We start from the raw sequence: 21,977 nt of genomic DNA, 5'->3' as shown, positions 1-21,977 counted from the left end.
TTACCTCTACTATTATTTTTATTTATTGTGTTTAGTACACAGTAAAGCTTCCTCTTCCTCAAATGAATGCAACTTAAATTTAATATGGTTTAAATGTTGTATTGTTGGATTTTTTTCCTTCGGTTGAAGATAATGATTTTTAAATGTTCTTAATAGCACAAACTGAAGGCTGTACTTTTAAATTGAATATTCTAAATATTGACTAGAATAGAGTTATAAAAAAGACAGAACAACATAGTTTCATGTAATTAGTCTTAAGCAGAGTTACACATCTTTCTTACAGCTAATACTGAGATCTCTAAAGTCAGCACTTTGGCTTTATTAAACTACCACAATATGTTTAATCAAGGAGTGATGATTAATTGATATAAAAGGAAAATATAAAAGTAAAACTAAACTGATAGTTGAAAACATGTTTGTTAATGCACTATTGCCATTTGTATTATCTAATGTAGATCAGAAGTTCTCAACCCGGTGCATGTTAAAATCACCTGGGCCTCTTTTCAAAATCCTGATGACTGGCCCATGGGGAGATTTAATTGCTCAGGTAGGGCCTGGTCATAGGTATTTCACTGGTGCATCAGTGAATGATTAATGATCTTCATAATAAGATCCTTCTAGTTCCTTTTGGTTTTGCAGAGCCTTTTTACATACTTCATTTGATTTCTAGACTTGGCCTTTGGTAGCTGGGGGATACAGAGACCTAGAAATAAGAACAGGAAGTCTTCTGCCACTTAGCTGAATGTGTAACTTGACCTTGAGCAAGTCACTTAACTTTCTGGATGTTGGGTTTCTTATCTTTAAAAATGAAGACAATTTCACTAAGTGAAATAAGTCAGAAAGACAGGTACCATATGATCTCATTTATATGTGGAATCTAAAAAATAAAACAAATAGACAAACAAAACAGAAACAGACTTACAGAGAGCGAAACTGTTGGTTGCCGAGGGGAGTTGAGTGAAATAGGTAAAGGGGATTAACAGATACAAACTTTTAGTTATAAAGTAAACAAATCATGGGGATATAATATACAGCATCAGGAATGTAGTCAGTAATGCTGTAATAATTTTGTAGGGTGACAGATGGTTATTGGACTTATCATGGTGATCATTTCATAATGTCTTTGATTGTCACATCACTGTGTTGTACACCTGAAACTAACGTAATATTGTATGTCAACTATACTTCAGTTGAAAATAATAATAAAAATAACTAATTAAATGGAGATTTAATCTTCTCATGATGGATTATATTAATGAAATAATACATATAAAAGAGTTTTGTAAACTACAAAGCAGTGCGTAAGATATTTTAAGGATAATGCCCTATGTACATTTCTAATGTAGTTCTAGTTCTAATGATTATTTTCTATTTATATCATCATAATTTTGAAACTCTGTGTGTGTGGGGTGGTGAGATTAAGGTGGAGAGGGAGACAGATTTTATCTTGCACTGAAAATGTTATTTAAACAAGTGGTTCTGCAGGGCATAGTGGGCCTAAAGAGTTCTCAGGGTGGCCCTGGAAGGATCCAAAAATTCCAGTCCTTTGTTCTGAAGATGAAATTGTATCCATTTCCTTAAACTCATTTCTTCATATATCTAAGGACTTGGTACTAATTAATAAGTTAGGGGTTACTAAAATTTGGTATTCAGAACTAAAATTAGCATGTAGAGAAGTTTGCTAAGGATTCTAATTCAGTATTCTAATGTTACAGATCTTCCACTATTCATGTGTACTTGCAGATAACTGGAATTCTAGCAGTTTTCTAGGAAGAATTTTATTATAGTATTGTCTTGAGTTGGTTGTGATTTTCCTTGCTTGCTTGCTTGCTTTTTTTCATTATTTTTGGTCATAGTTTTTAATTGCCACTGTTCTTTTTTGTTATTATTCCAAATTACTGTTTGTCACATCATTATCAATTTAGTACCTGGTAGGTTGTCTGTTTAACTTGATGGTGTGATGCAGATTTGCATCAGCATTAATTTTGGCATATAAATAATAAGACTTTTAAGATTTGTTTGGTATAGTTCAAGTATGAACCATCCACAAAAGATTTATACTACAGGCAGATCCGTCCAAGTTAAATAATTTGATAAGTGTAATGTTTTCAGTTTGTAAGGTGTTGTTTTAAATCATAAATCATGTGTTTGTATTCTTATAAATTAGAAGCATTCTATAAATATTTCCTTCACATTCTTTTTCGCTGAGTTCCTTTTCCATGGAAAAGTGGCAGCAGAGTGGTGTATACCTGGCATCTTTTGCCCTTGGAATAGTGGTGCTTGCAGCTTGTTTTCTTCCTCAGCACCACTCACAGTTGTATCACACCTGCATCAGGAACAGTTCTCTTTATATTGTAATTTTAAACTCTGGAGCTTGGTGTATGGCCTTAGGAGCTAACATTTACATTAAGCAACATTCTGCCATCAACAATATGTGATCTTTTTGTACTGCCACTACCAAAAAAAATGTGGACTGGCTCATTCAGGCAGTGTTTGAACACAGGTGTTAAAGTAGTGTCATTTCAAAATGTTCACGATATTCTGGCTTACACATTGAATCATGTACATCTGATAAATGCATTTAAGCAAACCTGAGTTGACTGCATATTAGTAAACTGATGTTATTTTCACTGACAAGTTCTTCACTTTTCCTTTTAATTTTTCCAGCCACTGAGTGAATAAATGTTAGATTCTAGTAAGATATATTTTTCTCCATTGTTTTTGTACATCTCAATTTCTGAGTACTATCCCTGAGACATTTTCTGTTCATAAATGTCTTTTAGGTCAGCCTTTAAAGAACTCTGTAATGTTGTGTACCTTTAATGGTTTTGAAAACAACAGGAGAGAAAAAAATGTTAGTCTTCCTCCTGGTTTTACAAAGTCATTTTTAGCTTTGATTTGGTTACAGATAATCTTGTTTTATTAAATTCAAGTCTGTCATTAAGAAGCAAGTCATGACTTTATTAAGACATGCAGGTAGGGCTTCCCTGGTGGCCCAGTGGTTAAGAACCCACCTGCCAGTGCAGGGGACACGGGTTCGATCCCTGGTCCGGGAAGATCCCACATGCTGCGGAGCAACTAAGCCCATGTGGCACAACTACTGAGCCTGCGCTCTAGAGCCCGTGAGCCACAACTACTGAAGCCAGCGAGCCACAACTACTGAAGCCCGCAAGCCACAACTACTGAAGCCCGCATGCCTAGAGCCTGTGCTCTGCAACAAGAGAAGCCACCGCAGTGAGAAGCCCGTGCACAGCAACGAAGACCCAACGCGGCCAAAAATAAATAAATAAATAAATTTATAAAAGAAAAAAGAAAAGACATGCAAGTACACTAAGTGTAACTCATCTAAAGTTATTTTCTTTTCTCATCTTGGAGTAGTGTGTTAACGTAAAGAGGGAGTATAGAGTAATGGTTAGGAACACAGTTAAGCCAGCCTACATGGATTCAAATCTCGGCTTCAACCCAACCTAGCTGTGTGACAAGTCACCTTCCTGGATCTTAGTTTCCCTGTTTGTAAAATGGAAATAATAACAGTACCTCTAGGGCTGTGGTGAGAATTAAATAAGTTAACATTTAAAAGCCTTTAGCACAGGGAGATCAGCTTGGTGCTTTGTGACCACCTAGAAGGGTGGGATAGGGAGGGTGGGAGGGAGATGCAAGAGGGAGGAGATATGGGGATATATGTATATGTATAGCTGATTCACTTTGTTATAAAGCAGAAACTAACACACCATTGTAAAGCAATTATACTCCAATAAAGATGTTAAAAAAATAATAATAAAATAAAAGCCCGTAGAAGAGCTGAGTGTAGTTCCTAGCACATGGTAAGGACCGAATGTTTGCTGTTATTGTGTGTCCTGCTGAATACTGGTTTTGAGGGAGAGTTGGAGATTTTTTTTTTTTTAATTTTTATTTATTTATTTTTGGCTGTGTTGGGTCTTTGTTTCTGTGCGAGGGCTTTTCTCTAGTTGCGGCAAGTGGGGGCCACTCTTCATTGCGGTGCGCGGGCCTCTCACTATCGCAGCCTCTCTTGTTGCGGAGCACAGGCTCCAGACGCGCAGGCTCAGTAGTTGTGGCTCACGGGCCTAGTTGCTCTGCGGCATGTGGGATCTTCCCAGACCAGGGCTCAAACCCGTGTCCCCTGCATTGGCAGGCAGATTCTCAACCACTGCGCCACCAGGGAAGCCCCTTTTTTTAAACTTTTATTGGCGTCTAGTTGATTTACAATGTTGTGTTAGTTTCAGCTGTACAGCAGAGTGAATCAGTTATACATATACATATATCCACTCCTTTTTTTTTTTAAGATTCTTTTCCCAGGAGATATTTTTTGTTTGTTTTTTAAATTTTACCCTCACAGGAAATAAGTAAAGCTTAAGAATTGAATGGTAGGTTGTGGCTTAGGTCTCATAGGACTTATTTGCAGTAGACTACTTCTGATCACGGCTAATATTTGCTCATGTAGTATATATATTGAGTGCTGTATTAGTTTGCTTGAGCTGCTATAACAAAATTCTGTAGACTGGGTGTCTTAAACAACAGACATTTATTTTACACAGTTGTAGAGGCTGTAGAAGTCCAAAATCAGGGTTGCCAGCATGGTTGGGTTCTGGTGCGAGCTCTCTTTTTGGCTTACAGAGGGCTGCCATCTCACTGTGTCTTCATGGCAAAGTAGGGGGAAGGTACATGAGCATGCTGTTTGATGTCTCTACTTATAAGGGTACTAATCCCATCATAAGGACCCACCCTCATGACCTTATCTAAACCAACTTAATTCCCAAATGCCCCATCTCCAGATATCACAGTGTGGGACAACTTCATGAGGTAAGTTCTGTTATTCAGGAAAGAGAGGCCAGGGAGATAAAATAATCTGCCCAAAGTCCCCTAACCAATAAGTGATAGATGCTCGGGCAGTCATTTTATGATAGGTGTAGTCATCATTGAGTCGAGCATTAATGAACTCTAAATGAAAACATGTTTACCACAGTTTAGACAATAGAGCATTTGCGGTAAGCAATGTCCCAGGTTTATTAGTTGGATAGGAATTCATTGTCATTAGATACTAGAGCATGTGCTTCCCATGTTCTTACACATATAGGCTTTCTCACAGTAGCTAGTCTGATAGATATCTTTTCACCTTCATACTCTGTTAGGTGAGTATTACTACCATCTTGATTTTCCATTGAGGAGACAGACTCTGAGAAGTTGATATAGTCAGACTCTCCAGTTCGTAAGTGATGGAGCAAAGATGTAAATCTTAGTCTGACTCCAAAGCGTGGACTATTTCCATTTCATTATGCCCCCCTCCTGTAATTAAATTTCCCTAACTGAGATGGGAACTAACCTGAGGCTTTCTTTGGAGTAGCTATGAAGAAGTTAGTAAATAGTTTCAAGGTTGAGGAAATATTGGGTTGGCCAAAAAGTGCCTTCAGTTTTTTTTTTTTGTTTTTTTTTTTAATTTATTTATTTTTGGCTGTGCTGGGTCTTCGTAGCTGCACGGTCTTTCTCTGGCTGCAGCGAAAGGGGGCTACTCTTCGTTGCAGTGCGCAGTCTTCTCATTGCGGTGGCTTCTCTTGTTGCAGAGCGTGTGCTCTAGGCACACAGGCTTCAGTAGTTGTGGCACACAGGCTCAGTAGATGTGGCTCACAGGCTCTAGAGCGCAGGCTCAGTAGTTGTGGTGCACGGGCTTAGTTGCTCCGCAGCATGTGGGATCTTCCCGGACCAGGGCTCAAACCCGTGTCCCCTGCATTGGCAGGCAGATTCTTAACCACCGTGCCACCAGGGAAGCCCGTGCCTTCAGTTTTAAAGTAAAAATAAAAGACACATTTTTCATTTTCACGAAGAACTTTATTGAATAATGTATTCACCCTTTTGTTCCACTACCTTCTGCCATTTTTCAGGCAACTTCGTAATTCCATCTTCCCAAAACTTTTTATCTTTTTGAGCAAAGAACTGTTCCAGGTGCCTTTTACAGTCTCCCAGGGAATTGACATTTTTTCCATTAAGAGAATTTTGTAAAGACCGAAATAAATGGAAATCTGAAGTTGCAATGTCTGGTGAATACGGCGGATGAATCAGAACTTCCCAGCCAAGCTGTAACAGTTTTTGCCTGGTCATCAAAAAAACATGCGGTCTTGCAGTATCCTGATGGAAGATTATGCGTTCTCTGTTGACTAATTCTGAACGCTTTTTGTCAAGTGCTGCTTTCAGCTGGTCTAATTGGGAGCAGTACTTGTTGGAATTAATCATTTGGTTTTCTGGAAGGAGCTCTTAATAGAGGACTCCCTTCCAATCCCACCATATACAGAACATCACCTTCTTTGGATGAAGACCGGCCTTTGGTGTGGTTGGTGGTGGTTCATTTCGCTTGCCCCACGATCTCTTCTGTTCCACATTATTGTACAGTATCCACTTTTCATCGCCCGTCACAATTTGTTTTAAAAACGGAACGTTTTCATTATGTTTCAGTAGAGAATCGCATGGGGAAATACGGTCAAGAATGTCTTTTTCGCTTAACTTACGTGGAACCCATACATCAAAGCGATGAACATAACCAAGCTGGTGCAAATGATTTTCAATGCTTGATTTGGATATTTTGAGTATGTCAGCTATCTCACGCATGGTATAACGTTGAGTGTTCTCAATTAATGTCCCGATTTGATCACTATCAACTTCAACTGGTCTACCCAACCGTGGAGCATTGTCCAGCGAGAAATCTCCAGCACGAAACTTCACAAACCTCTTTTGACATGTTCAGTCACAGCACCTTCTCCATACACTGAGCAAATCTGTTTTTGCATTTCAGTTGAGTTTTTACCTTTCTTGAAATAATAAAGCATAATATGCCGAAAATGTTGCTTTTTTTCTTCCATCTTCAATATTAAAATGGCTACACAAAAATTCACCAATTTTGTTAAGCCTTTTTTTAAATGCACTCTGATATGACAGCTGTCACACACAATCTAACAAAATTGTTTCAAATGAAGTTAAAGACAACTAAGTGCTACTAGAGCCATCTTACAGAAAAAACCAAGTGAACCTTTTGGCGAACCCAATATTTCAAGTATGAAAGAGAAGTAGGCCTTGTACCCCACCTCCCCTTCCAAACTTTGCGTAAGTCATATTTTTATGCAAATTTGTTTATTCACTCCTTCACTTAACAAACACTTATTAGTAAATACCTGCTGTGTGCCAGGCACTGTTCTAAGCACTGAGGGTACAACATTGAACCAAATGAAGTTCCTACTTTCATGGAATTGATATCATAGTGGGAGAGCAGCAATAAACAGATATATGATATAATGTCATGTCAGTGCCATGAAGAAAAATAAAGCAAGATGTATGAACTGTATTTTCTTATTTTTTGTATTCTTGTTGCTCTGGCATCTGGGGCCTTGCTGACCTGAGATAGACTACTCCCCAGGGCTAGCTAGTTCCTGGAAATAGTAAGCTACTCCCCTGTGAGTACACTGTTCAGATGCAAACTAACCAGTGCAGAGCCCATACTCTGAACCACCTCCCCTGTCTGGCTCTTAAACTCCAAGAGGCAATATTTCTCTGCCCTAATCATTGCAGAGCCGGTATCAGACACCTAGAGACTGTACTTATACCCAAGAACCTGCTGAAATTATTCCAATGAACCAGTCCTCAGCCTGCTTACCCTGCCTGGACTTACCCTTCCTGTGGAAACCAGAATAAAAACTCTTCCTTGTGCTTTCCCCTTGCTCCATCGGCCTTCTAACCCATCCTGGTGCTTCCTCACATGGCCCTGCATGGCGCTGTGTGCCCCCTTCTTTTGGGAACTATAAGTAACAAACCACCATACCTGAATAATAATAGAACCTACATTTTAAAACACAGGGTGGGGACTTCCCTGGTGGCACAGTGGTTAAGAATCCGCCTGCCAATGCAGGGGACACGGGTTCAAGCCCTGGTCTGGGAAGATCCCACATGCCGCGGAGCAACTAAGCCCGTACGCCACAACTACTGAGCCTGCGCTCTAGAGCCCGTGAGCCACAACTTCTGAGCCCGCATGCCACAACTACTGAAGCCTGCATGCCTAGAGCCCATGCTCTGCAACAAGAGAAGACACTGCAGTGAGAAGCCTGTGCACCGCAATGAAGAGTAGCCCCTGCTCACCACAACTAGAGAAAGCCCGCCTGCGCAACAACGAAGACCCAATGCAGCCAAAAATAAATAAATTTTTAAAAAAACCAAAAACACAGGGTGAGGAGATAGTATGCGAGGAATGTGTAGATTTCAAGTGAAAAGTAGGGGTGCCCTCTTAATAATTCGTTTAAGAAACATTCTTGTTCTCCTGAACCAAGCGTTGTGATAAGAAGAGTCAGTTAAGTACAACAGACTCTGGGTGAACCCATGTGGTTTGCAGTAAAAGTTTACTTAGGCCTTTAGGATCTAAATGTTTTTTACCAAGTAATAAAGAATGGAAAGACCTTTGCAGTCCTCCTTGCAGCGTTGACGTGGCGGTCCTCACTAAGTGTTCCTGGGAGGATTGCACACACAGCTTGAGGAGCAGCACCTGCAGCAGCAGTGGGCTGCCGAGGCCTGCGAGTGTGCAGGGCAGTGCAAGGCCCTGAGCTGGCGGTTACATCAGGCCAAACTGGGAGCCTTGAATGCCCCGGCTCTTTAAGGAACAGTCATCTCTGTGTAATAAACTTTTCAGTAATCCCCTAACTTTCCCCTGGGTTCTTCTAAGATTTTGTTATCTTAGAAATACTCAGTCTTCTCGGTGGCAGAAACTTTCATTGTCACCATACTGTGACATAATCAGTTTAAACAGTAATCTCTTTTTCTTAAACTGGAACCATTAGTTAAAAACAAATGTGTGAATGTAATGAAATAATTGATTTTTAAAAATATGTGTTTATGATAGCTGGTTAGCCAGCTTTAAACATGTATAAGGATGGAGGCACACTCCTTCCTATGCTATCTTGTTCCAGTGTTGGACGACTCTAGTTATTAAACAGGTTTTTTTTTTTCTTAATTAATTTATTTATTTATGGCTGTGTTGGGTCTTCATTGCTGCACACGGGCTTTCTCTAGTTGTGGCGAGCAGGGGCTATTCTTAGTTGTGGTGCACGGACTTCTCACTGCGATGGCTTCTCTTGTTGCGGAGCACGGGCTCTAGGCGCGCGGGCTTCGGTAGTTGTGGCTGGTGGTCTCTAGAGCGCAGGCTCAGTAGTTGTGGCGCACGGGCTTAGTTGCTCCGCAGCACGTGGGATCCTCCCGGACCAGGAATCGAACCTGTGTCCCCTGCATTGGCAGGTGGGTTCTTAACAACTGCGCCACCAGGGAAGTCCCTAAACAGGTTTTTTTCTTTCATAGTTTACACTAGCATCTGTCTTCTAGAAACATGTACAATACTGTTCTCTATTCTTTCACTTGGAGCTTTGGAGGTTAAATCTACCAATCCACAAAAAAAAACTCTACCAATCCAACATAACCATCTATCTTGGGTCTTCTTGGTCCCTTCTCCAGAGTAAACACTCAGCCTCTTGGGCCAGCTACAGGACTTGCCCTCAACACAGGGCTAGTTTATTCCATATCTGTAATTGATTTTTTTCTTAATTAAATTTATTTCATTCTTGCTGAAGACCATTTAAATGGTTTCCTACCATAATTCCAGTCTGTTTAGGGTATTTTTGAAAAATGAGTCTTTTGTATTAGCTATCACTTCTAGTTTGGTGCTGTATACCTTGGACAAGGATGTTTTCATCCAATTAAAATATCCGACAAGGTAGGGACAAGGCACCTCATTGGAGAAACCACCCTTTAGTTGGTCCTGCTGACTCATCAAGCAATTTTTGAGTAATATTCAAGCACCATTCTTAAATCCAGACTTTTAGTAAGAGAGAAACGGAAATCCCTGTGTTCAGAGAAAATTAATCAAAATTACTGAGAAAAAAAAAAAAGAATGATTTTAAATTCAAATATGTGCATAAATTCAAGTATGTGCAAAATACGGGAATTCCCTGGAGGTCCAGTGGTTAGGACTCCACGCTTCCACTGCAGGGGGCACGGGTTTGATCCCCGGTCGGGGAACTAAGATCCGACATAGCCGTGCACTGCGGCCAAAAGAAAAAGAAAAAAAGTATATACAGCAGATTGCTGAATGATTATCGGAGTATTATTGACTATAGATTCCTTTTATCAGGGTCTTTGTGGGAAATTTTACTACACCCACTCAGGTCTGGTTGCTTTTTAAAGTTGGTGTTTATTTTGGAGCCACTGTTAATGGTTAGAGCTCTGTAATAGCAGTGACCTTTTTTTGGCATCCCAGGGAATCTTAGTCGTGGGACAAGCCAGGGAACTGTATATTTGGAAGCAGAGAGAGCCCGTTCATGCTTTTCTTATGGTCTACAATGTAATTTACTCTTACTGTTACCACCACTGAGTTATTTGGGGTACTTTTGCTTCAGCCTCCTTAGGGCAGTCTTTTTTAACCCTTGTTGTGCGGTAGAATCATCTGTGTAGTTTTAAAAAAATTCTTAATTTCTCTTCTTTTTCTAAAGGTAACCTGTTTTAAAGGTGACCCCCTCCTCCAGTGTTTTAAGTCTTATAGACTGCTGCCACTACAGCTGCCGAATATCTCCCCCCTCTCTCGAACTCTTCCTGACCCAGTTTCTGGACTTCTTTCCTTCTCATTGCCCATCTGGTGAAGCACAGATCATTGTTGGGATCTTTTTCATTGATGAGCGCTGTTCATCTTTTCCTCTCTTAATACCTTCCTCTTTCCATATTGACTTGTAGGAGACTAAACAGCTCAGGCCATTAACAAAAGTAGTTGTTAGAATCCTTTTTTTTTAAATTTTTAAAAATTGAAGTATAGGGCTTCCCTGGTGGCGCAGTGGTTGAGAATCTGCCTGCTAATGCAGGGGACACGGGTTCGAGCCCTGGTCTGGGAAGATCCCACATGCCGCGGAGCAACTGGGCCCATGAGCCACAATTACTGAGCCTGCGCGTCTGGAGCCTGTGCTCCGCAACAAGAGAGGCCACGATAGTGAGAGGCCCGCACACCGCGATGAAGAGTGGCCCCCGCTTGCCGCAACTAAAGCCCTCGCACAGAAACGAAGACTCAACACAGCCAAAAATAAAAATAATTAATTAAAAAAAAAAAAAATTGAAGTATAGTTGTATAATGTTATATAAGTTACAGGTGTACAATATAGTGGTGATTCACAGTTTTTAAAGGTTATACTCCATTTATAGTTATTATGAAATATTGGTTATATTCCCTGTGTTGTACAGTATATCCTTGCAGCTTATTACCTAATAGTTTGTTTCTCTTACTCCCCTACCCCTATATTGCCCCTCCCCACTTCCCTCTCCCCACTGGTAACCACTAGTTTGTTCTCTGTATCTGGGAGTCTGCTTCTTTCATATATGTTGGATACTAATTCCTTATCAGTCATATCATTTGAAAATATTTTCTCCCATTCAGTAGGTTGCCTTTTCATTTTGTCAGTGGTTGCCTTTGCTGTGCAAAAGCTTTTAAGTTTAATTAGGTCCCATTTGTTTATTTTTACTTTTATTTCCTTTACTTTAGGAGATGGATCCAAAAAAATATTGCTGCAATTTATGTCAAAGAGTGTTCTGCCTATATTTTTCTCCAGGAGTTTTATAGTATCCAGTCTTACATTTAGGTCTTTAATCCATTTTGAGTTTATTTTTATATATAGTGTTAGAGAATGTTCTAATTTCATTCTTTTACATGTAGCTGTCCAGTTTTCCCAACACCACTTATTGAAGAGACTGTCTTTTCTTCATTGTATATTCTTGCCCCCCTTGTCATACATTAATTGACCATAAGTGTGTGGGTTTGTTTCTGGGCTCTGTATCTTGTTCCATTTATCTATGTGTCTGTTTTTGTGCCAGTACCATACTGTGTTGACTACTGTAGCTTTGTAGTATAGTCTGAAGTCAGGGCATGTGATTCCTCCATCTCTGTTCTTCTTTCTCAAGATTGTTTTGGTTATTTGGGGTCTTTTGTGTTTCCATACAAATTTTCTTTTTTTTTTTTAAAGATGTTCTTGTTTTTTTTTTTATTTTTTTATTTTTTTAAATTATTTATGGCTGTGTTGGGTCTTCGTTTCTGTGCGAGGGCTTTCTCTAGTTGTGGCAAGTGTGGGCCACTCTTCATCGCAGTGCGCGGGCCTCTCACTATCGCGGCCTCTCTTGTTGCGGAGCACAGGCTCCAGACGCACAGGCTCAGTAATTGTGGCTCACGGGCCTAGTTGCTCCGCGGCATGTGGGATCTTCCCAGACCAGGGCTCGAACCCGTGTCCCCTGCATTGGCAGGCGGATTCTCAACCACTGCGCCACCAGGGAAGCCCCTCCATACAAATTTTAAAATTATTTGTTCTAGTTCTGTGAAAAATGCCATTGGTATTTTAATAGAGATTGCATTGAATCTGTAGATTGCCTTCATTAGTATGGACATTTTAACGATATTGATTCTTTAGAGCATTCCATCTGAAAGCAGCAGAATACACATTTTCTTCAAGTATACATGGAACGTTCTCCAGGATAGATCACATGCTAGGCCACAAAACAAGCCTTGGCAAATTTAAGAAGCTGTAAATCATATCAAGTGTCTTTTCTGACTACAACACTGTGAGACTAGAAATCAACCACAAGAAAAAGAGCTGCGAAAAACACAAACATGTGGAGGCTAAACAATATGGATCACTAGACCAGTGGATCACTGAAGGAATCAAAGAGGAGATTAAAAAATACCTAGAGTCCTGACTATTAATTACAATCCAGCATCTGCATTCAGATCAGTGTAATGAATTAGGTAAACTTTTACAAATAGGATATGGTAAATGAAATCTAAGTCAAACCCTCTTCATTTTACATGTTTAAAATATTGAGAATAAAAATATATGTATATTGTTACATTTCAAAAATGGTAATAGGAGTGTAAAAAAATATAGCTTCAGTGTTGCTGCTGCTTTATGGGGAAATTTTTAATTTATTGCCAGACTTATTTTCACTTTGGCAGCAAATTTAGAATATAGATTGTGAATTGAGAATATTAGAATTTATTTTTAATTGTACCAGTTGTTCATTGTGCTATTTTAGAAAAGCCACTGAAGAACCAACTATTTTATTTTATTTTATTTTATTTTATTTTATTTTGCTGTATCGGGTCTCAGTTGTGGCACACAGATCTTCCTCACGGCATGCAGGATCTTTCGTTGTGGCATGCAGGCTCTTTGTTGCAGCGCATGGGCCTCTCTCTAGTTGTGGTGTGAGGGCTCCAGAGCGCACAAGCTCAGTAGTGGTGGCACATGGGCTTAGTTGTCCCGTGGCATGTGGGATCTTAGTTCCCCGACCAAGGATCAAACCTGCGTCCCCTGCATTGGGAGGCGGATTCTTAACCCCTGGACCACCAGGGAAGTCCCAAGAACCAGGTATTTTAAATGGGTTAAACTTAGAGCCTAGCATGGACCCATTTGTAGAAAATTGAAAGTTGGGCAAAAACTAGACCTTTGGGAAAGAATCCTAGCAACAACAACCAGAATCACAGCCTCATGTTGCTTATTGTGTGCTACGCACTGTTCCAAGATCTCAACATGTCAGGTTCCTTTATCCCTGGGGGTACCAGAGGCCCAGAGAGGTCAAGCCACCTAGATTCAGTCAGTGAGTGGTAGATCCCCAGGTGGGGCCAGATAGTGGGCTCCAGAGTTCAAATTCTTAATGACTGTGCACTAACTGACACACTGACTGAACTAACATTAGAACTTAAAGCCCTAACTTCAAATAGCCTTTTCCCAACATGTCCCCTTGGAAGGAATCAGGCCCAGCACCTTCCATATGGGAAGGATACAAAGGAGCTTACTGAAGCTCCTTCACCTTGTGTGTGGTAGATACCCAATAATATCTGTTCATTATTTTGTAAGTACCAAATTTATTTTAATACTAAATTAATATTTTTCTCATATTTCCCTAATTCCAGGAATCTTGACCACCAGAACCTTAGGTTTTGAGGCGGTAGGAAAATTTCTTTGTCTTTGAAATACTTGATCATAAAAATGCACATTGGGCTTCCCTGGTGGCGCAGTGGTTAAGAATCCGCCTGCCAATGCAGGGGACATGGGTTCAAGCCCTGGTCCGGGAAGATCCCACATGCCATGGAGCAACTAAACCCGTGCGCCACAACTACTGAGCCTGTGCTCTAGAGCCCGTGAGCCACAACTACTGAGCCCACGTGCCACAACTACTAAAGCCTGTGCACCTAGAGCCCGTGCTCCGCGACAAGAGAAGACACTGCAATGAGAAGCCCACACACCACAACGAAGAGTAGCCCCCGCTCACCGCAACTAGAGAAAGCCTGCGCTCAGCAATGAAGACCCAATGCAGCCAAAAATGAATGAATGAATGAATAAATTAATTAATTAAATGCTTTACATACAGAAGAATGTTACATATTTGCCATGTAAATATGTTTAGGGTATTTGATTCAAGAAATGGATCAGTCACGTTGTAACCTTCCCCAACCTGACCTCTTTCTTTGTTTCCCACCTTATAAGGTAATCACTAACAAAAATTTTGTGTTACTATTTTCTTTCTTTTTAAAATTAATTTATTTTTATATATTAATTTTTTATTTATTTTGGCTGCATTGGGTCTTTGTTGCTGTGCGCGGGCTTTCTCTAGTTGCAGCAAGCGGGGGCTACTGTTCGTTGCAGTGCGTGGGATTCTCATTGCAGTGGCTTCTCTTGCTGCGGAGCACGGGCTTTAGGCATGTGGGCTTCAGTAGTTGCAGCACGTGGGCTCAGTAGTATAATTTTACCACATAAGGATCCCTCATCAGTATAGTGTGAAGATTTTAAATATTATATAAATGGAATCATGTTATTTGTGTCCTTCTCCTATTTGCTTTCTTTTGCCCAAATTGTGTTCCATGTTGATGTATTTAGATGTAATTTACTTTCACTGCTATGCTTATTTTCATGGTTATATAGTATCCTATTATATGAATATTTCATGATTTATTTATCCATTTTCTGTCTGATTCAGAGACATTTGGATTGCTTATAGCTATTTGTATCACAGACACTGCTACGGATTGTCCCGTATGTGTCCTGGTGAAGTTGTTTATGTTTCTTAAGGATACGTGTCCAGTAGTAGAATTATTGGTTCACAGGGTGTGTACATCCTCATTCATTAGAGGAGGCCAACTTGTTTCCAAAGCAGTTGTGTTAATTTATATTCCCACCATTAGCATATAAGACAGCTGAAGTAATGTCACATCCTTGTCAAAATTTGATTTTGTCTGATTTTTCAATTCTTGCCTATCTGATGGATATAAAACTATGTCATTGTGGTTATCATTTATATTCCATGATTGCTGATGAGTATTACATCATTCATATTTTTATTAGCTTTTGTTTCTTCTGTGAATTGCCTGTTCAAGCCTTTTCAGTTTCTAGTGCATTTTTTCTTAATCATTTTAGAGATTATGTATTCTGGATACTGACATGTGGCACATATCTTCTTCTGTTTGGTGGTATATCTTTTCATTATCTGGATGTTGTCTTTTGATGAATAGCAGAATTTCTTAATTTTAACACACCTGAATTTGTCAGTCTTTTCTTTTATGGTTTGTACCTTTTCTGTGTTCTTTAAGAAATTCTTCCCTGCCTGGGGCCATAAAGATATTTTTCTCTGTTGTCTCAAAGGTTTATAATCTTTAATCTACCTTGAAGTTGTGCATATTGTGAAGTAGCAATCCAATTATGTTTTTTCATACATGTTACAACTTATTGCCTCATCTCTCCTTTCCCCACTCCTCTGCAATACAGAGTTTCCGTATCTACCTCTACGCACACATACTGTGTTCTTCCAAAGTGGTTATTCTGGTTCACTTCACAATTGCTATTTTAAAGGCAGTTTTTTTACATTTATTTTCATATTTAAAATTTTTATTTTCAGTAGTAGAATGGCAGGGCTTCCCTCGTGGCGCATTGGTTAAGAATCTGCCTGCCAACACAGGGGACACCAGTTCGAGCCCTGGTCCAGGAAGATCCCACATGCCGCGGAGCAACTAAGCCTGTGAACCACAGCTACTGAGCCTGTGCTCTAGAGCCCGCGAGCCACAACTACTGAAGCCTGTGCGCCTAGAGCCCGTGCTCCGCAACAGGAGAAGCCACCGCAATGAGAAACCTGCGCACTGCAATGAAGAGTAGACCCCGCTCACCGCAACTAGAGAAAGCCCGCACGTGGCAACAAAAACCCAACACAGCCAAAAATAAATAAATTTATTTTAAAAATAGTAGAATGGCAAATGATAAACAGAACCCCAAAATATATGACAGGGAAAATCTGAGCTAAATTTATAGAAGCACAAGAGTGACAAAGGAGACTTATCCTCTCTCAGGCTATGTATGACACATTAAGTAGAGGAAAAAAAGATACAGATCTTAATATAGAGCCCCTCTACTAGCCCATATTACAAATTGCGCATTTTTAATTTAATTAATTTATTTTTTATTTTATTTTTTATTTTTGGCCACACCGTGTGGCATGCTGGATCTTAGTTCCCTGACCAGGGACCAAACCCGTGCCCCCTGCAGTGGAAGCACGGAGTCTTAACCACTGGCCTGCCAGGGAAGTCCCACACATTTGTGCATTTTTTTTTAAAAAGTGCCCCTTTCTTAGGAGACTTTACAGCTCTGTGCCAGGAAATTATTGTGATAACTATTCAAATCTATGATGACTGCAGCGTAAATGATTTCCTCACCGTTGGACAATGCATAACTTGCGCAGCTATAAACAGTTAATATGATTAATAAGCCTGACTAAGAGATCTTTCCAGGCTACATTTTCTGAACAAGCAATAAAAATAGAAACAAACAAAAAGTACAAACATGTGGAACTTGAAAACAGTCTTTGAATTCATGGGGTCAAAGAGAAAATGCAAACCAAAATTGCAGTGTATCTAGAAAGTAACACTGTGTATCCGAACCTATAGAATACTGCTTTTGGTGTTCAAGAAAATTTGAAACCTTGAACACATTATTAAACAAAAAATGACAATACATTAAATATTCAACTAATAAGTTAGAGAAGGGAACAAAATAAATCTCAGGAATGAAGAATAATGTAAGGAACTTACAAAGGGCAGAAATTAGTGAATTGGAAAAACAATCAAAATGATCTAGAGCTTTTTTTTTTTTTTTTTTTTGAGAGGGCGATGAGAAGGGAGGCAGTAAAATAGATAAACCACTAGTTAACTTAATCCAGGGGATAGGGAGAGACAACACAAAGTATGAGTATGAAATGAGGGGCAGGGAAAAGACCAGATAGAGAAGAATTAAAATTATTATGAGAGAACCTTTTGTGCAAATAAACTAGAACACCTAAAAAATGGATAATTTTCTAGGAAAACGTAACTTATCAAAATTAAGTCTACAAAAGAATCTAAATGCATCAGTAACTACAGAAGAAATTGAATAGTGGTAAAAAGGCCAGCTGCCACCTCAGATTGCCATATGCAGAATTTCATGATTGGCTTCTTTGAAACCTTCAGTGAATAGATCTTGAAGGGAAGCTTCCAAATTCTTCTCTGGAATTCACATACATGGCTATCAAAATGTATTAGAAACAGGGAAGAAAACTATAGTTCAATCCCACTTATAACATCCATTCAAAAATTGGGAATTAAAGTATTAGCATATAGGACTTCCAGTTAAACATTAGTACATTTATGTTTGCTCCTTCCTCCCACTCACTAAATAGTAGTAAAGGAATTAAAAAGGAGTGTCAAAAATAGAGAAGACTGGCAGACAAAGAATTAAACCGAGTTTGCCAGATGGAAAACAGATGGATGAATAGTTGTGTGTGTGTGTGTGTGTGTGTGTGTGTGTGTGTGTGTACACTATTGTATATATTTTTTCATGTAATAGACTTAGCAAATCATAGTGAACTGAAACCAGTCCCTAAGGGGAGCACTTAGGGGTGGGAATAGGTAGGCTGGTGCCAGCAAAAATCATGCTGAGTCATGCCATAGAATTCAGAAAGTTGAAGGATGAGTTCTGTTAGCTTCTTTTGTGGGTGGAGGTACACATAGAAATGGAAACAGGATTGGCTTAAAATGTATAACTGGGCCTCATATCACCTTCAGGCAACCCGCCCTTCTCTGCCCCAGTAGAAATTGGGCAGTTTATTTTCTGAAGAGGCGGAATTGAAGAGCATCTAGACTTGGGGACCTCATACTAAAAACAGGGGCCCACTGAGTGGTGAGACACTCTTTCTGTCTTCCCGCTCCTTGCGTGCCTCCCAGAACTCTTTAGCCCTTCATGTGTTGCCTGAAAAGGAGATTGGAGGATTCTTCTCCAGGAAAATTGAGTTAAATGAAAATATAGGTAGAGACATTTATTGTCTTTCAGTAAATCTACTTAATCTCTGCCCGGTCATCCTATGGTCCAGCTTTTATATATATGATGTTTAGTCCAGCATTTTGGTGCCTCTCTTAAATATGGGAGGACAGCCAAGAATCTCCAGATATTTGAGGATAACCTGAAACTAAAACAAACAGGAATAAGAAAGAGAAAGGAACACTGGAAGAGGAAACTCAGCTACTTTAAAAAACAACAACACTATAATTATGTTTTCAAAGATTTTAAAAAGAGGGAGACGGAATGCAATAACGGCCGTTATATTCATGAAAGAAGAACATGGTGCATTGAGAAAGGACTGTTGGGGAGAGGGTAATTTATGGTATTGGAAAGAAATTCAATAACGGGGTTGGAAAATAAAGTCAAGGAAATCTCTCAGAAAGTATTACAGAAGTTCATAGAGGTGAAAATTAAGAAAGATACCATGTGAAATTGAGGTACCTATCTAGGAGGTCTAGTTTCTGGTAAAGAGGTGTTGTAAAAAGAACTGGGGATAGGAAGGGAGATTATCAAAGACTAACAGAAGGTGATTTCCCAGAACTGTAGGACCTGAATTCCAGATTGAAAGGCTCAGTGCCCAATGCAGTAAATGACAAAAGACCCACAATATATCTGGACTGAATCCTAATGTACCACGGAGACTGAATCTGTGGTACATTAAAATTTAAATACATCAAAATTAAAGAGAAGGAAGAGGAAAAAATAGGTCACAAAGAATTGTAACAGAATGTCATCATACCATTCCACACCACTGTAAACTGGAAGGAAATGGATCGAGGCCTTTAAAATTCTGAGAGAACTGGATATTCATGTGTAAAAGAATGAAACTGGACCCCTGTCTTATACCATGCACAAAAATTAACTCATGGATTAAGGATTTAAACGGAAGGTATGAAACCATAAAGCTCATGGAAGAAAACAGTGGGAAAAAGCTCCTTGACATTGTTCTTAGCAATGAATTTTTTTTTAATGACACCAAAATCACAAGCCAAAAAAGTGGGACTACAAAAAACTTCACAGCAAAAAAAAAAAGTCAACAAAATGAAAAGGCAGCCTACAAAATGGGAGAAAAGGAACCCCTACAACCAGTAGCAAATAAAATCCCAAATAATCCAATTTAAAAAGCAACAAAGGATCTGAATAGACATTTTTCCAACGAAGACATTCAAATAGCTAACAAGTGCATGAAGAGGTGTTCAACATCACTAACCATCAAGGGAATGCAAATCGAAACTGCAGTGAGATATCACCTCAACCTGTTAGAATGGTTGTTATCAAAAAGACGAGATAAATGCTGACAAAGGTGTAGAGAAATGGGATACCTTGTGTACTGTTGGTAGGAATGTAGATTGGTACAACTACTTTGGAAAACAGTATGGAAGTTTCTCAAAAAATTAAAAATAGAGCTACCATATGATTCAGCAGTTTCACTTCTGGGTGTATATCCACAGGAAATGCAGTTACTATCTCAGAGGGATATCTGAGCTCCCATGTTCGTTGCATTGTATTCTCAATAGCCAAGCTAGGGAAACAACCTAAGCGTTCATTGACAGATGAATGGATAAAGAACGTGTGAGGAGTATTATTATTATATATTCTATCCTATAGTAATAGGAATATTATTCAGCTGTAAAGATGGAAATCCTGCTCTTTGTGACAACATGCTTGGGCCTTGAGGGCATTATGCTAAGTTAAATCAGACAAATACTCTATGATATCAGTTATATGTGGAATCTTTAAAAAAATTGAACTTATAAAAACAGAGAGTAGATGGTGGTTGCCAGGGGATGGGGGTGTTGAGGGAAATGGGGAGCTGTTGGTCAAAGGGTACAAACACCCAGTTACAAGTTAGAAAGTTCCAGGGATCTAATGTACAGCATGGTGACTATAGTTAACAAGTACTGTGTACTTGAAAGTTGCTCTGAGAGTGGATCTTAAATGTTCTCACCACAATGAAAACAACAACAAAATGATAATTATGTGAGGTGAGGGATGTGTTAGCTAACTTTACTGTGGTAAAGATTTCACAATATATATGTGTATCAAATCATCACATTGTACAACCTTAGACTTACACAGTATTCTATGTCAATTATATCTCATTAAAACGGGGGGGCGTTTCTGAGAGAAAACAGTTATGACCTAGAATTCTTTTTTTTTTTTTTTTTAATTTGTTTATTTATTTTTGGCTGCTTTTGGGTCTTTGTTGCTGTGCGCAGGCTTTCTCTGCTTGCGGTGAGCGGGGGCTACTCTTCGTTGCGGTGCGCGGGCTTCTCATTGCGGTGGTTTCTCTTGTTGCAGAGCACAGGCTCTAGGCGCATGGGCCTCAGTAGTTGTGGCACGTGGGCTCAGTAGTTGTGGCTCGTGAGCTCTAGAGTAAAGGCTCAGTAGTTGTGGTGCACGGGCTTGGTTGCTCCGTGGCATGTGGGATCTTCCCGGACCAGGGCTCAAACCCATGTCCCCTGCGTTGGCAAGCGGATTCTTAACCACTGTGCCACCAGGGAATACCCGACCTAGAATTCTTTACCCAGCCAAAATGTCAATCAGATGTGAAGATAGAATCAGAACATTCTTGCAAGGTTTTAATCATACACTTACCCTTCCTCAGGAGCTATTGGTGGGATATTTCACCACAACGGGGGACAATACTAAAAAAGAGAAGAGCATAGGGTCTAGAACAGGAAATCCAACACAGCAGGCCTTGAGAGCAGGACAGAGGCCTCCAGAATATGCATATTCCGGGGGGGAGAAAAAAGAATACTTGACTATTTGAAAGTATTTGAGAGGAGGTATACACTTCTGTTACAAAGTTTAAGGATGAATTAGTAAAGTGAGAGATACATAGAAAACCTAAGTGAACAAAATAACCGAGACAGTCATTAGCTCAAAGGAAATCAGAAACATTTTTGATAAATAAAAAGAATGGAAATGCATTCCTAGTGTGGCTATAAAGAATATTTATATAATGTAAACTGAATACTTTAGCCAAATATTATGATAACTGATCAGGAGGAAGGCGGGAAGGGATGTGGGGTGGGGGACAGGATGTAAGAGAGCTAAATCTTCACTGCCAATACTAAGAAAATAGCTAATATCAGGGGGAGTGGCTAAGAAATCATAGAATAACAGCACAAGCATGCTATTCAGAAGTAAGGTAGCAGGGACTTCCCTGGCGGTCCAGTGGTTAAGACTTTGCCTTGCAATGCAGGGGGTGCGTGTTCAATCCCTGGTCGGGGAGCTAAGATCCCACATGCCTTGTGGCCAAAACACCAAAACATGAAACAGAAGCAATATTGTAACAAATTCAATAAAGACTTTAAAATGGTCCATGTCAAAAAGAAAAAAAAAATCTTATAAAAAAAGAAAAAGAAGTAAGGCAGCAAATACCTGAGTTGAAAGTGCTTGACATTATGAACAAGGGTTGAGGGTGGAGAGATATATTACATTACACAGTTCGACTTTTAAAACTATATGTACTACTTTTAGCAATAAAAATTAAACATAATATTTGTTTAGCCAAAACTGTAATAGAACCTCATGAAGAGGATGGAGAGG

General features: G+C 39.5%; 1 protein-coding gene across 19 annotated transcripts in view; it reads left to right on the top strand.

Moving 5' to 3' along the window:
• MARK3 (microtubule affinity regulating kinase 3) overlaps window positions 1-21,977 on the top strand; it is a 109,632-nt gene that overhangs the window by 39,743 nt on the left and 47,912 nt on the right. The gene's annotated exons all lie outside the window — the stretch shown is intronic.

Source organism: Balaenoptera borealis (genome assembly GCF_965194805.1).
Source record: "Balaenoptera borealis genome assembly, chromosome: 3".
In the NCBI taxonomy this organism is placed as follows: Eukaryota; Metazoa; Chordata; class Mammalia; order Artiodactyla; family Balaenopteridae; genus Balaenoptera; species Balaenoptera borealis.
The sequence above is the reverse complement of the archived record's forward strand: the minus strand, read 5'-3'. Positions and strand labels throughout refer to the sequence as shown.